This window comes from Callithrix jacchus, chromosome 11, assembly GCF_049354715.1.
Source record: "Callithrix jacchus isolate 240 chromosome 11, calJac240_pri, whole genome shotgun sequence".
Taxonomy (NCBI): Eukaryota; Metazoa; Chordata; class Mammalia; order Primates; family Cebidae; genus Callithrix; species Callithrix jacchus.
In genome coordinates, this window is record NC_133512.1 from 49,496,896 (window position 1) to 49,514,535 (window position 17,640).

Sequence of the window (17,640 nt, forward strand, 5' to 3'; positions counted from 1 at the left end):
TTAGTGATTACAGTAAATAATTGAATTGTGAAATATGAGGATTTATTAGAATAATTGTAAATGCACACTGAGCTGAGCTGGTTTTCTAGGGGAACGTATGTTTAGAGGGACGATGCCTGATTTTATTTTCCTAAAAAGGAAAATATGATTTTTGATTATGCAACTTAATAATCAAAAACAAATATTTCTGGAAAATTATGGTATGGGGAGAACATTCAAAACTATATAAAGTAAATGGGGTAAGAAAGATGAAGTAATTCTGGACAAAGAAGAAACATATAATTAGTATTGTCCAAATCTTTGTGTCCCCCTAAAATTTATGTATTAAAGTTCTAGCCCCTAAGGTGATGTATTGGGAGATAGAATCTTTGGGCGATGATTAGGTCATAAAAGTGGAACTTTCACACAATGTCTTCAGAAACCCAAGAGAGATTGCTCACTTTTTTTCTATTATGTAAGGACACAGTGAGAAGGCACCATCTATGAAGTAGAAAATGGGCCTCACCAGACACAAAATCCATCAGTAACATGATCTTGGACTTCTTCGCTTCCAGAACTGTGAGAAACAAATGTTCATATTTCATAAACCATGAAGTTAGTGGTATATTTGTTATAGCAGCCTACGTGGAGTGAACCACTAATGGATCTTCAACTTTGTTTGGGCATGCATTGCAAATTCTCTATCCCTGTAAGTGCCCAATAGGTTCTCCTTGTCTGCTGCCTGGAGAGAGCCAATTTATCAAGACAGGGGAATTGCAGCAGAGAAAGAGTTTAATTTAGGTAGAGCTGGTTGTACAGGAGACGAGAGTGGTATTATTACTCAAAATAATAAATTATTCTCCTTGAAAACTCAGGGATGGGGTTTTTAAGGATAATTTGGTAGGTAGGGAGTCAGAAAGTAGAAAATGCTGATTGGTCTGGTCAAAATTAAATCGTAGGGAGTTGAAGCTGTTCTCTTCTGCTGAGTCAGTTCCTGGGTAGAGGACATAAAACCAGATGAGCCAGTTTATCAATCTGGATGATACCAGATGACCCATGCAGTGGAGGGTCTGCAAAATATCTTAAGGACTGATCTTAAGTTTTACTATAGTGGTGTTATCCTCAGGAGAAATTTGAGAGGTTTAGAATCTTTGAGCCTCCAGCTGCATGACTTCTAAACTGTAATTTCTAATCTTGCAGCTAATCTGTGAGTCCTGAAAGGCAGTCTAGTTCACAGGCAGAAATGGGGTTTATTTTGGGAAAGAGCTATTATCATCTTTGTTTCAAACTTAAACTATAAATGAAGTTCCTCCCAAAGTTAGTTTTGTCTATGCCCAAGAATGAATAAGAACAGCTTGGAGATTCAAAGCAAGATGGTGTTAGTTAGGTCACATCTCTTTTATTGTCACAATTATCTATGTTATAATTTTTGCAAAGGTGATTTCACCCCATTCCATAACATTGTAAATAAGGCATCTATTTGAATGATATCAAAATATAGCCAGTTTGAAAGATGAATATGTGCTAAATGGACATATGGTAAGAGCCAAATTTATGCACTGAAAATTGCTAACATTTGAGCTAAAGGGAGAAATACATAGTTTGGGTGAAAAACAACTGATTTATAGTATACATGTCAATCAACTGATAAGAGCAGAAATTTGAGGGCAAGAGAATAAACTTTTAACTGTTACTCTTAGGTGTGTTGTGGGCATCATTTAGTATGCTTTATAGAGGAACAGAAAAGCTTTGGTTAATTACATAAGTCAATTAAGTGAAAAACATCTTTCCCCATTGCTAATATCCTAGTGAAAAAATTTCCTAGTTTTTGTATTGATTAGTGTGATGGTTAGTTTTATGTGCCAATTTGGTTAGGCTATTGTACCCAGCTATTCAATTAAACACTTATTCAAAATGTTGCTAGGAAGGTGTTTGTAGATGTAATTCACATCTATAATCAGTTGATCTCAATTAAAGATTATTTTTGGTGAGGAGGGTAATCTTTATTTAATCAGCTTAATGGTGTGGAAAGCAAAACATTTATCTGAGAAAGAAGAAATTATTCCTCAAGAATACAGTATCACCTCTTGCTCCAGGGTTTGAAGGCTGTAGTTTCTACAGATTTCAAATTTGTTAGCCCCACATAATTATTACAAAAGCCTATCCTTGAAATAAATCTCTAACTGGTTATATATCTCTCTCTATGTATCTATGGATCTAGCAAGCTAGCTACCTCTCTAGCTAGCTAGCTATCCATCCAACCATCCATCTCTTCTTCCCTTCCTCTTTCTAGTTCTATTTCTCTGTAGAACCCTGTACTGATAGAATTGGTAATAGAGTGACTATATAATTTATCATCTGAGCTGGTACACATTTGAATGTGAAAGAGACACTAGTAATAATCCTGTCAGTAAACTAGGGGAAAAGGAGAGTGTTGCCAGGCAAACTGTGATAAAGGTTTCGCATAGGTAAAATAAATTTTATCTACCAAGAACCATCAAGATAATCTAATGAATAAAAGAAGTTCATTCTTTTGTTTTTGCTTTTATTTTAGGGAAATTTAGTTAGTTATCAAAAGTGTTCTGAACTAATTTAAAGAAACAAATTATGAAATAATTTGGAAAGAAACCACCTATTGACATTATAGAAAGCATTTTCCTTTCTTTTGACATTTTCTAAAGGTCAAAAGTGTGGAATCTTACAATTATTTTACATTTGAAAATGATGAATTATAAAAGAAATGAGAATCCACCAAAATAATGGTAGGCATTTAGACTTGATGGATGGTTTTAATGCAATTGTGCAGTTATCCAAATTTAACCTTCCTGGTTATAGCCTCATTGAATCCTGTTTTCTTAACATAAATAGGTTTTTCATGACTACTACTGGCTGAGAATCAAGAAATAAATTATTCTGTGAAATTGAATTCTGTTATGGTTTCTCTTTAATCTGTACTTGTGTCAGGTTTTCAATTGTAAATAACTTTACCAAGTTAGAGATATAGTCTATTACTGCCTATCAAAAAGTGTATCTGCACACACTTTTTGGAAAGCTAGAGAATGTAACTTCACAAGCCTGTTTTGGTGCTTGGAGAAAGGTTGTGAAAAATGAGTCATGTGACTGAGACTCCTCAGAAGTCTACTACTTATTCATGGGTTTCACTTCTAGCAGTTTAACTTATCCACAGTCAACCACCGTCCAAAAATATTAAATGGAAAACTCCAGAAATAAACAATTTGTAAGTTTTAAATTGTATGTTCTTCTGAGTAGCATGATGAAATTTCTCACCATCTTGCTCAGTTTCACCCAGGATGTGAATCATCCTATTGCCCAGGAGATCCATGCTGCACATGCTGTACACCTGATACTCACTTAGTAACCCTCTCCGTTATTGAACCAAAAAAACAAACAAAACAAAATAGTATATGGAGGGTTTGGTATTAGCCACAGTTTTTAGACATCTGCTGGGGGTCTTGGAACCTATTCTCTGAGACTACTGTACTAGTGAAAGTTATGTTTTGCCATATTGCTAAAATTTCTGATAGTAATACTTGAAATTATATGAATAATAGATTACACTAAACTTCATGTGCAGTGTTAAAGGAAACCTATTTGAATGTTCAAGAAAATATCAATTAATACAACTGACATTTAATGAATTGAAAAAAAAGTGTGTAACTTGTCTTCATACTTCTTTCTCCTTTGAGGCATTCTACACTGTGAATCTTCCCTGGTTAGAAAAGGATCTTCTCTCCTTCTCTCCTTTCCATGATAATTTTAAAAAGGGAGCATAAACACCAAAATGGGAAGGAGACAGAGAGACTTAGAAGTATCCAATTAAATACTAAATAACAGCAAGTTGATCAAATATATTTTAGGCTGGCTCTTCTGATAAAGGAATAGGAGGTTATTTAACTAGCAGATTAGTTGACCAAGATGGTCTTAACACTTCCCCTCAAGTGAACTAAACTTTAGATAGTCTTCTTCCTGTTATGGACCTCTAACTTCCCTTTTCTTAGTGCATCTGCAATAGAAAACTTGCAGTTATATTAATTCTTTCCCTTTGAGATGTAAATCTTCACATTCTAGGAATGTCTTTCTCAAGGACCCTGGAGTCATTCCTTTGAAATGCCCTCATTAAGAAAGATAGGAACCCCTTCTCCTCCTTTCTGTGGGAGGATAGGAACCTTTCTTTAATAAGCACCAATTAGCAAACACAGATGGACTAATCATATTGACCAACCTCCCTTAACATCTTATAGCACCTTTTCATTAGCTCACCAAAGTGTTTAAATTATTTTTCATCTTTTGTTACAGCGTGGTCTTTCTCTGCTATTACAATAGTCTTGAATAAAGTTTTCCTTGCCATTTTTAACAAGTGTCTGATGTATTTTTATTTTGATTTTAATTTTAAATATGTGCACAGACACAGCTAGTTAACATTTATACATTATCTTAAGTTTTTAGCATAGCATATGCATACTTACATATATGTGCATGTGTGTGTTATATTTTCTAACATGTTCATTGATATGGTCTTACTTGAAACCTTTGTACTTAGAGAAACTATGTTCACAATTGAGTCTCACATTGTTAGAAGCTAAAGACTTGTGCCTCCAAAATAGAAAGCTGTGACATTTTATTGATGAAATACCAAAATGTTAAGAGACTGTTCTGATTGGACAATAAAATTATTAATTGGATAAAAATTGCATCCAAAGAGATTAAATGCAGGGAAAAAAAAGCAATATAATTGCAAGATGATAGGCAAAAAAGAATCTGAGGACAGTTTGAATTGAATTTGATTAGAAACATAATAGTCATAGCACTTGAATATAAAAAATGTCATTATTTTACTTGAAGTTTTATTTCTATCTGTTCTTTAGCTCTAATACAATATCCCAGGAATTCTGAGGAATATCTCATTTTTACATGCTGCCAATATATACATATATAATTTATTTATTCATCTACAATTCTGCATGACCAGCTAAGTATCTGAAAATCAGGAAGAGTTTATTCTTGTCTGATGACCATCCAACTGTGTAATACTGAGCGAGTAAATCAAAATCCCTGACTCGGAGCAGTCTCAATTCCAAAGCAAAGACCGAGTATATATTTTCTGTGTCCCAGTATTCAAAAACTATGCTCAGAAAGCTGTTTACTGGATTTAACTGTGGTCTTTTGGGTACATTTATGAATACACAAATGTTTTATACAACAAAATAGTTGTGAGTACTAAGTTTAGGTGGAGTGGTTTGGAGAGAGCGACATGTCATTAACTAAGAAATGGTAAATCACAGGGGCGTTTAGTGAATGGAAGGAAGGAGCATGTTATGCTGGTGAGAATAATATGTATACAAGTATAAACAAGAAAAATATTAAATAGTGTTATATCAAGTATTTTCAAGAAATACAAATATAGGCTGGGCTCAGTGGCTTAAGCCTGTAATTCCAGCACTTTGGGAGGCCGAGGCAGGTGGATCACGAGATCAAGAGATCGAGACCATCCTGGCCAACATGGTGAAACTACTAAAAATACAAAAAAAAATTAGCTGGGCATGGTGTCGTGCACCTGTAGTGCTAGCTACCCAGGAGGCTGAGACAGGATAATTGCTTAAACCTGGGAGGCAGAGGTTGCAGTGAGCCAAAATTGAGCCACTGCACTCCAGGCTAGTGCCTGGTGACAGAGCAAGACTCTGTCTCAAAAAAATTAAAAAAAAAGGAAGAAAGAAATGAATATAAAAAGGAAGAATTAATCATTGTGATCTTTAATTTTCTGGTCTTCATTGTTTGGGCACAGACAATATAATTGTAGCTCATATTAGGCTGAGTCAAATCATTAATTACCCGTGCCTAAATGTATCTACATAGAAATTAATACAGTTATACATGCATGCTCATATATGCACAAATCGAAATATATAAAAATTCAAAACACATTTGGGTAATAATAAAAATTATTAAGTTTGCCATAAACACAAACACACATACACACAACTAAGCAATCAGACCCACTAGAGCCAGCCACAATGGCATATGCTCTTTGTCCCAGCTGAAAGGAGGGGTTGAGCCCAGGAACTCAAGTCCAGCCTAGACAACATAACAAAATCCCACTTACCAAAATAGAAAAGAAAAGAAAAAAAAAAAAAACTAAAACAGCCTAATCGAAAATTTATGAATTTGAAAATAATGCTTATTAATACTTTAATAAAAAATACTGTAATGACCCAGGTGTTATACATTAAGTATGTAACAATTTGCCTATCGGTGAAAATGCAAGTTTTTAAAGAAGATAATTCAAATAGCTAGTTCTTTGACAAGATCAGTAAAATGGAAAAGCTGCTGACAAAGAAAATTAGAGGAAATAAAATAAGAGTACATAACATTAAAAAGTAAAAAAGCAGCTGTGACTTTATATTTGGAATGAATTAAGCTGCAATAATATGCATAAAAACTAATATTTTAAAAATATAGATGGAATGGAAATTTATTAAAAAAATATAGTTAGTTAAACTGGTTACTAAAAAGGCAGAATATTTGAACAATGAAAGAGTGAAAATTTGATACAATGTTTATAAATACATACCACAGAAGGCCAGTACAGTTGGCTTACTAAAGAATTTATTCATCCTTTTAAGAAAAATAAAATCTTGTATTTAAGCTGGTCGAGCAAATACAAATATTTGGAAAGCATACAAGTTCACTTTATGAAACTAGCATAGGGAATATAAAAACTCAGTCATAATTGACACTCACTCTTCTGCCCTACTTCCCTATCCCATGTCACACAAAGATATTGACTGATAGTATGTCAAAAACATCACAAGAAGAATAAATGAATAGCTATATAATTTTGGAAGATGATGTCATTAAAATGCCATTAAAGACAGAAACTCTAAAGAACTCTTAGACCTTACAATTAAAAGAAAAAGCATGTGTAAAACGTAATTAATTGAAAGGCAAATGAAAACTCACTAAAAATATTAGATCTAATATTTGTTTTAGAGTGCATATATTTATTTTTTTAATTCGCAAATCTCTTCCACTGCCATTTGAAATCCAGCACAGTCACTATCATTGCTATCACATCATCTTTACTAGAAATTCTCCAAGACATGGAGGTGTCAGCATGCACAGCAGTGGTTCAGGGATGCTTGCTTACCAGAATTGCCTGATGACACTTGCAAAAATAAATGTTTGGGCCACACCCAGACTATTAAGTCAGAAACTTTGCAGTACCTTTTTATCTTTTATACTTATTTAAAATAAAAGTATTTTTATGAATGTTTGCTGTTTTTTTCTTTAATATTGTAATGAGAAATAAAACGTTCATCCTTTGACTACTAAGTAAGTAGCCTCAGAAAGCTACAGTTGCATGCTGTATCCCTAGTCTCACATCCCAAATATGCTTTCCTAATTTTTGGCATCCAATTAACCCTAATCTATTGTTGTTCTACCTGGTAACTAATCATCTTAATTTCTTCTGAAATTCATTGAAAGTAACTAAAATGTGTATTTCTTTACTGATACCTTCTGGGGAAGAGGTGAGGGAAGGGTGAAATGCAGAAGGATCGGGAGTCAATATATTTCACGGCGTTCTAAAAATATCTTAACATTCTTCACTAACCTGTTTCTTTGGAGTATGTTCAGTAGCTGTCTTCAACTCTCTCATTTCTATGTTTCTAATTCTCTTGTTTTCTAAACTCTCTTCCTCAAATTTTTACCCATACATATTTGTGCCTGTCCTTTTCTACTGGTTCAGTTGTTTGTTACATGAATCACTGTCAGAGCTTCTTTCAGATTCCCCCATGACAATCTAACTACCAGGAGATAAGAGGAAATCTTAAAATCACCTTAGGTTCTGGAAGCAGGAGGAGTGAAAACACTTATATTATACCCATCACAATTATAAAGGCCATACTTATCGAATGACTGACTTTCTAACAGAGGATAAGAAGTTTATTTTAATGCAACATTTAAAAAAATGAACAATGAAATCAATGTGGTAAAAATATGGCATTATCTGAAAAGTGTTGAATTTCTATGTTTTATTTTAAATAAATTAGAAACAATTTGTACTAAAGTTGATAAACAATGCAAGATAAGTTTTAATAGGCCTGTGCATAACATTTCTATTTAATCACATACTTCATGAGCAACAGGTCTTGTTGTGGAGTGTAGGCTAACTGATGGTGTTTTTATGCCAAAACCTTTACATTTTTTTTCTGTAGTTATATTTAATTTTTGTTATGCCTAATATAGTGTGGACCACAGGTAAGCACTCAATAAAATGTCTGAGTAAATGAATAGTACTAATACAGGATATACTGAGAAAAGAGATAAAAAGAATATCAAACAATGACAGAAAAGATTGTTAGGAGGAAGACAGCAATTGATTAGTAGTTGCTAAATGTCGTTCAATATTGTTCCCACATCAACAAAAGAGGATAAACACAGACGAAGATCAATTTTTCTTTTACCATGTATTTCTAAAGCAAACTCCCACATCACTTTCTCCCTCTAACCTAGTAAAAGCAGAAGGGCACTTTTGCACTGCTCCTGGATGAGGTAAATTAGCATCATTACCTATTCAGTTCCCCTCTCTGCCTCTACTGCTCAAGAGTGACATTATCATACACAAAAGGAATGTGTGGAGAGACACATCAAGAAATACAATTGACTTCAATCTACATTAAAACATATTTTACCACTTGGGGCTCATATAGCAATATATTGAACTTCCTCTGCCAATTTTCTGTTATTTGCAAGGCACTATCTCTATAACTACATTTAAAAAATAGAAACTCCATACATTCAAGAAGCTCAGTTATTAGCCTGCTGATTTTATAAATATCATCCAACTTAAGAAACAGCATTTGAACAATAATTGCTGGGAGCAGGGGTAACATTAAAAGAGAACAAAAAAGATAAAAAAGAATCTGGGAGGTTGCTTACATTGAAAATGGTGTTTCAGACAATCACAAGCCCCATATACAAAAGTGGTGCCATGAGATTATCATGGAACTGAGAAATTCCTATTAACTAGTGACCTTCTAGACTTCCTAACACCTTAGTGCAATTCATTACAGCGTTTGTGGTGATTCTGGTGTAAACAAATCTGCTGCACTGCCAGTCATGTGAAAGTATAGTTCAGACAATTAGGTCCGGTACAATTACTTGATGCTGACAATAAATTACTATGCTACGGATTTATGTATTTACTATATTTTATCATTATTTTAGTATAGTCCTTCTAGTTATATATATTTTAAAAGTTATTTCTAAATGGCCTCAGGCAAGTTCTTCAGGAGGCATTCCAGGAGAAGGCATTTAGGAGATGACAGGTCTTGCCCTTGAAAACCTTTTGGTGGCACAAGGTGTGAGGGTGGAAGACAGTGATATTGTTAATCCTGATTCTGGGTAGAACTAGGCTAAGGTGTATGTTTGTATATAGTTTTTAACGAAAAGGTTTAAAAAGTAAAATTATAAATTTTTAAAAAATTAGAAATAGAAGAAATCTCACAAAATAGGGATAAAATGAAACAATATTTTTGTGCAGCTATAAAATGTATTTGTATTTTAATATTATCAAAGAGTCAAAAAATTACAAAAATTTAAAAATTATAAACTTTTAGAAGAAAATTACGGTAATCTAAAATCAATTTATTAAAGAAAATATTTGAAAATAAATTTAGTGTGACCTAAGTGTACGGTATTTATGAAGTCACCAGTAGCATAATGTCCTCAGCCTTCACATTCACTCAACATTCATTCACTGAGCAATTGACTCATCCAGAGCAATTTCCAGTCCTGTAAACTCCGTTCATGCTAAGTGCCCTGTACAAGTGTACCATTTTTTATCACTTATATCATATTTTTACTATATCTTTTTTACATTTAGACACACAAACACATACCATTATGTTAAAATTGTCTACAGCATTCAGAACAGTAATGTGCTGTATGGACTTGGAGCCTAGGAGCAATAGGCTATACAACATAGCCTAGGAGTGTTAGTAGGCTGTATCAACGAGGCTTGTTTAAGTACATTCTATCGTGTTCACACAATTATGAAATTGTCTAATGATGCATTTCTCTGAAAGTAGTTATAGTGGTTTTATTTATAATTTCTCTGCTTTTCAACTGTATGAAAGTGATAGCATTCAGGGTAGAACGTATTTTGAATTTTGATTTTTTCCTGGGCTTGCAATAAGTGGTGCAATACTCTCTCAGGATGCTTTGCAGTAGCAGTGAGCCACAGCTCCTAGTCAGCCAGATCATCACGAGGGAAAACACTGAATACATGGTATCTTCCCAAAGAACACTATACCTGCTAAATCATCAGCAAGTGTCCCATGGCCCACCACCTTCTACCTGGTACTCTCAACCCTCATCAGAAGAGGAAGAAACTGGGTACTCATTTTCTGTTGCAACCCCATCATATAGTTATCAATTTTAGTTCAATTCTTCAAGCATTCTTCCTTCAGACCTAGTGTGCTTTCCACTATGTATGTGAATGGTGAGTACTCATACTACCATTGTGTTTTTCACTTTGAAGGCAGAATTTAATACATTTCATAAGCTATTCAACATATTTTTATAAAATATGCTTTGTGTTAGATAATTTTGCCTCACTCTAGGCTAATATCATTGTTCTCAGTACATTTAAGGTAAGCCAGGTTAAACCATGATATTGGTAGTGTAAGTGTATTAAATGAAATTTCAATATATCATATTTTCAACTTACCAAGACACAACCTCAATATAAGTTGAGAAGCATCTTATGTTCATTTCAAAATTATAAATTCGTTTTACTTATCTTTTGCATTTATGTCTGTGTACATGAGTATGTGTTTATATATATATATATGTATAGTATGTATAGTGTGTGTGTATGTATGAAAACATATATGCACACATACATACAAGTAAAACAAAACAATTAAGTAGTGGATAACACTAAAAACTTTATGACAACTAAACACTAAAAAATGTATGAGAATAACAGATACTACAGTGAGAGAAAAACATAGAATCTAGCACTGTAGTGTCTGCTATTCTCATACATTTTCTCTAGTTAGGAGAGAGTTTTATCCCACAAAGGGTTACCCCAAACAGGAGCAATGTAACATAGGTATATATCCATAAACCAGTAACTGAAATAGAGTTGAGCATTACATGAATTATACTTTAACAAACTCTGCTTGAGAATGAGCAATAGGACATTCATTCACTTATTTGACAGACATTTTAATTCTCATACAAAAACCAATTCATAGAAAAGTCAAAATAAATGCTATGCAAAAAAAATCAATGCAAAGCCCTCTTTATACAAAAAGAAAGGGGTGATTAAAAGTGTGCAAATCAGTGGCAACTGAGAGAAAGACAGCATGTCTACACTGGCCTTCCAGGAGGGAGAAGAATTTGAGGGGTGGGAGCATGAGACTAAAAGGGGAATAATTAACAAGAGGTGAGAAGAGATTTCCAGAGTGAGAAAACAACAGAATAAGTAGTAGCTGGAGTGCAAACTGATGAGAAATTTAGGACATGGTGCTGGAGATAAGTTAACAGCAGCATGAAGTTCAGAAAGGCAGATACATTGGAAGCAGGGAGTCCAGTTAGATGATTCTCTTAATTGTCATTAAGTAATTTTCCCTGTGCAGAGCAAATCTAACCTGAAGATGCTCAGTTAGATAGTTACAATTTAAAACACACCATGTAAATTACATGGACAATAATTGAAACCTATATGGGAGTGTTATTACTTCATCCAACACATATTTATTAATTGACTGTTTAGTGCTAAGAACTGTGTTCACTTGAATTATGGAGTACAGAAATGCAAAAAATCACCCACCAAAAGGGTGAAGCATCAGAGTACATACAGGGAAGTGTCAGAATAAACGTCTTATGGTTCTCAGAGATGAGTCACTTCTAGCTGGGTGTGGAGGCTCATATCTGTAATCTTAGCACTTTAGGAGGCTGATGTGGGAAGACTGAGTCCAGTAGTTCAAGACCAGTCTGGGCAACATAGTAAGACTCTGTCTCTACAAAAAAAAAAAAAAAAAAAATTAAAAATTAGCTGAGCATGGTGGCATGCTCCTGTAGTCCCAGGTATTTGGGAGACTAAAATGGGAGAATCGCTTGAGGCCAGGAGTTAGAAGCTGCAGTTAGCCATAACGGTATTACTGCACTCCAGCCTGGGTGACAAAGCAGGGCCCTGTCTCTATAAAGGAAGAAAAAAAATGCAACCTAATAGTATATGTCCTGAGTACCTAAAGTATTGTGGGATAAGGAGGGCAGGGAAAAAATAGAGGGGAAAGTTGACAACATCCAATTGCTTCTTATCCTTTTCTAGCCTAATGCCAGATAGAGAAGCTTTAAAATAAATTCTCTGGAAGGTGTTGAATAACTTAGTTAAAGTATACTCTTATATTTCTGACATTACATGACATTTTATTTCCTTACATTTCTTCACAAATACAAATTAGCACTTGTCATTACAGTCTTTCAATAATATACACCCAACTCAAAAACTCTGCCTTTTTTCTCAAAACCCTGCCTCATATGATGACATAATATATAGCTCCTAATAAGAAAATATTTTAAGAAGGTAAATATTTTGTCCAAACTTTATATTTATTCATTTATTTTTATTTAGTTAGTTTTTTGAGACAGAATCTCATTCAGTTGCCCAAGCTAGAGTTGAGTGGTATGATCTCGGCTCAATGTAACCTCCACCTTCCAGGTTCAAGCAATTCTGCCCCAGCCTCCTGAGTGGCTGGGATTACAGTCATGCACCACCAAGCCCAGCTAATTTTTGTATTTTTAGTAGGGACAGGGTTTTGCCATCTTGGCCAGGTTTGTCTCAAACTCCTGACCTTGAGTGATCTCCCCCGCCTTGACCTTCCAAAGTGTTGGTATTACAGGTATGAGCCACCATGTGTGGCCCAAACTTTCCTTTAAATTTAACAGCATGTTTGAAACAGGGGCTATCTGAAGAGAAATACAGATGTTTAAGAATTTGAATATTGAAAGTAAAGGGCAATAGTGATCTTGGGAAGGCTTAAAGTAGCAGAAGCTACTGACATTTCTCTGTCTTCTCCCTTAACTTCACTTTTATCATATTACTTTATCCACCCTTTTGTCTCTAATGTTTCATTTTATTTGTTTTGCTTTTTCATCTAATTGTCATTTGCAATAGGACATGACCCTAGCCAAATGATATCTGGAAATTATGAATGTTTACATGTGTTTGTATTCACACACACACGTACAACACACACACGCATGTGTGCACGCGCACACACACACACACGCACACCAGGCTCTCACTCCTCCAAACCACCTAAATTTTGCAATGGTTCTTCTCACTAGTCCTATAAGACATGTGACAATGATGCAAGGAATACTTGGTTTTCTCATTACTTAACTTTTTGACCTTCCTGCATTCACTGATAGCATAGACTCCCCACCAGTTCCATTCCTCAAGATTACAGCAGCTTCCTTTCAAGAAGAATGTATAGCCTCTTAATTCAAGCAGAACACTTTCCCTAACAAGTTATATCACTTAGTAGCTGGAGAAATCACTAACATTCTAAGCCTGTTTTCTTTACCTAAAAACTGGGCATAATAATGATATCTATTTCTTAGATCTGTTACAAAAAATAGAATATTGTATAAAATACACTCACTTAGAAATGCATTTACATATACATTAATGGCTGGTACATAATTATTTCATTATTTGTATTACTATCATCATCATCCATTCATCATCACTTTCTCTGTCATGAAAAATTGATAAAAAATCATAACTCAATGAGCAATCCTGACTCTTACTGGATTTTTTTGGTTTGTTTTTTATTACTCTATTTGGGGAGTTTTAAAAGTGTTTTGTTATTTACATAAGATTTGTTTTATAAGACCCTGGCTCCCAAAGTGTGTACCAAGGCAACTGGGAAGCTACAAATAGTTAATAGAGGTACTCCTACATATTTGAACTTTTCAAGAGATGCATAGACACGACCAAGAAAGGATCACAGTTTATTTCTTTCAATGACATTATATATTTTCAAAGCTTGGATATTACTTGTTGCTATGCAAGCAAACTGAAAAAATGTAGAATAAGAAAGGAGGATGAAGGTCTTCTATCTGAATTCAAGTTCTGAGAAGTTGTGCATTGCCCACAAGTAATTGCACACATCCCATAAGAAAATAATTTTCCTTAAGAAATATTGATATTTTCTTCTTTTAATTTATAAATATTAATTTTCAAACTGCTCATAAGTTTGAGACATAAATATGTATTAAGACACTCCAAGCTAATACTCAATCAGGACTCTTAGTGTTTTGTTTATTTCATTGATCTAGGAATTATATAGAAAAAAATTACTTCGGGTGTCATAAACCAAAAAAATTTGGGCTCCCTGTTAGACAGTTTTTCAATTCTAGCTGCTTGTTAGCATCATATGGAATAATTAAACACAAATTTAACCTCAACATGGAATTCTTCTATACCTGAGGACTGAGAAATACCATCATAAATAATCTACTTAATAGATGACAAGAGAAAAGAAAGCCTTCTTCCAGAAATTGGTCCTTATTCCAAAGTCAAGTCCATCAAGATTATATTTTCATGAGATCATAAAACTTCTCACCATTTCTTACTTCTTGTTTCCCCACTTCTCTTTCAATTACATTTTGTCAATATTGAAAGTCAATATTAAAATAATTTTATCTTTAATAAAAGGCAGGTCTTCCAGAACAGAAATTATCAAAGCTTAACAATGTCTCTCCAAAGGAATGTGTTAAAATGCTGATGCCAAGTCCTCTTTTCTTTCAGAGATTCTGATGCAGATGGCCTAAGAAAAACACTTTAGAAAGTCTAGAGTTGATGAAGCAATGACCATGAAGCTCCCTAAGAACTTAGAAATAAAAAGTACTTCTGAAAATTAATTCACAAAATTAGTTAAGAATGTGAGCAGTCAGAAAAAAATAAATAAAATTTATTTTAAATTACAAAATATTCACATATAATCAGACATATTTATACATTTATATATTTACATATTTATATACTTATATGCTTAAAGATAACATCCAAAGGAGATCATACCTTTCAAAACAGAGAAATATAAGCAATATTTGAAAGGGAGGCATTGCAGTGGTGTGATGGAATCAGCTGGTGGTGACTTTTGAGAACTGGATTGTATGTATCACAGTTGTATTTTTAATGATATTAGTGGCTTTAACTTAGCCATAATGGTAATATACCACTAAAACAGACAAACCTACAAATTGGGATGATTTTCCTTTAAGAGACAACTCTTAATCATTTATCAACAGGCCACTGAATACTGGGAAAGCTCACCCAGACATGATTCGGAAAAGAAATTTTTCCAACAGGCATGATAAACATATTACATCTGCCTAGCACATCTATCTATGTTGTTGAGACAAATGCAAATGTATGCATATAAGTATGATAATATTCAATGTTCATATCCCATAAACAATTCCCCCTGCTCTGTTTTCAAATTCTGATATCTCAGCTTCACATGAAAGTTTCTTTTTATAAGAGTACCACCACTGGCCCACTCATGTCTATTCTACCTGATGTATTAAGTAAACCACTATTCTAATCTATGCTACATCGAGAATTTAGTAATCAATATTATTAATTTAAGTCCAAGAAATCCACGATACTGACCATCTTAAGTTTCTAAAGGGAGGCTCATTGGTCAAGGCTGTCAACTGGTCACACTTCGTATCCAGAAAGTTGGTATTCTCTGATGCCGCTAACCTCAACACATAATTTCCTTAAGAAGCAATTCATCCAGAATAATTACAGAGCAGCACATCCTCAGACCAGATGAACTATACTGGAACAACTTTAAAAAGTGGCTAGAAATTAATAATGCAACATTTTTCCCTTTTACCATGTAATATTCATATCAGTTAAATCCATATTTAAAAATTATCTCTTCTCTGTGTCACCATTCTTGAGGTTCTTTTGGGCTTAGGAAACACAGGTATCAGATGCCTTCAACTACTCTACACTCAGGAAGTGAAGACACTAGAAAACAGCAGAAAACAAAAATCCACTTAGGCTCAAATCTTCAAAGTGCCAGGGAATACTGACTAATTACTTATAAACTTAGACACTTGAATTTGGAAGGTCAGCACTAGCCGTATCATCAGTACAAAACATCTACCCTAAGGGGCAGAACAAGATTATTTGTCTACTCATTATTTCACCCTAGGGGTTCTACTGATTTGGCAAAGAAATTTGAAACTAAAACTCCTTTGATGATTATCAGATTTATTATGTTCATTAGAAGAGATCACTACTAAAGATTTTTTTTTAAGAAGAAACCCCTTTCCAAACTGGGACTTCAGAATAATGTATGATTATGTTTCCAAAGATGACCTCTGGCATGTATCTATAGATCCATACAGATAGTTTCTCAGGCCTAACGATTTACTGTCATTGAGACAAATGAAAAAATAATCCTGTAAAATTATAATTACTACTTCTTAATCTAGATAGGTTTTTAATGATAATGCTTTATGAAGCTATATTATTCTGATTCTAATGCACTATTTCAAGACAAACTGGTTCAATAGCAAATGAACAAAATGATTAGTGAGAACAGGAAAGATACATAGAGCATCTAAGTAAATGAAGCATTTTCATGAAAACTATTAAATTCATGAATAAGATTAAAATGTCACTGTCATTACACTCTGTTTAATAAATGTCAAATAAATACTTTAGCAGTGCTCTACAGCCTTTGCAACTGTTACTGTATCTATCAGAGAAGGCATTACCAATTGTTTTTGCATTGTATGTGTTTTACCTAATAAAAAGATTTACTTTCCTTCCATGACTGTAATTTTCACCCCTGCTGATAAAACTGAATTCTGAACACTATTGGGCTTGCAGGAAAACCTTGAGACAAGGTAAATTTTTCTTCTAAAAAGTCTGTAAATTATTAACTGCCACATTCTATATATTATTAACCTTTTACAACACACTTTAACACATTCAGGTAGATACACACTCACACACACACACACACAATATGAGGGATTTTCTCAGTGCCCTACAAAGTATATGTGATTTCTCAAATCCCAAAATTTTCCGTCTATGTAGGAATGTTTGATTCTCAGATCTCAAGCAAATGGTGATGATTTTACTCAGTGAGTCATAGGCAACCCCTCAGCTAAGCTTTCCAGAAATGAAAGGGTAGATACAGGAAAAGAGCTTCCTGCTTTAAAGAATAATGCAGTATCTAATATTTCAGAAAGAGTAGTCAAAAGGTTTGTTGTTTGAACTGTACACTCTAAAAAGGAAGTAGATCTGAGTTACTTAGAGGATGGGGTATCAACCTACATGCGGGGTTACACATGAGGAGTGGGTGTTAAAGCCTCCTACTATAATTATACATTGGACTGATTAGTTTTGTCAGTTCTTCCTTCCAGAGCTTTGAAGTTCTATTTTGGGTTATCACGCATAAGATTTTTATTTCTTCCTCATGAATTGATTTTCTTATCATTATGAAATTTTCAATTATATCTCTATTATATTTCTTGTCCTAAGACCTGCTTTTTCTTATGTTTTTATAGACACACTCTATTTTATGTATTTATTTT

At 33.8% G+C, this 17,640-nt stretch overlaps 1 long non-coding RNA gene across 1 annotated transcript in view; it reads left to right on the forward strand.

Annotated features, from left to right (window-relative positions):
• Positions 1 to 405: 405 nt before the first annotated feature.
• The window catches only part of LOC118143681 (uncharacterized), a 46,868-nt gene continuing 29,633 nt past the window's right edge, over positions 406 to 17,640 (forward strand). The window contains exon 1 of the long non-coding RNA XR_008473371.2: positions 406 to 558. This is a non-coding gene — a long non-coding RNA (uncharacterized LOC118143681). The remainder of the gene's footprint in view (positions 559 to 17,640) is intronic.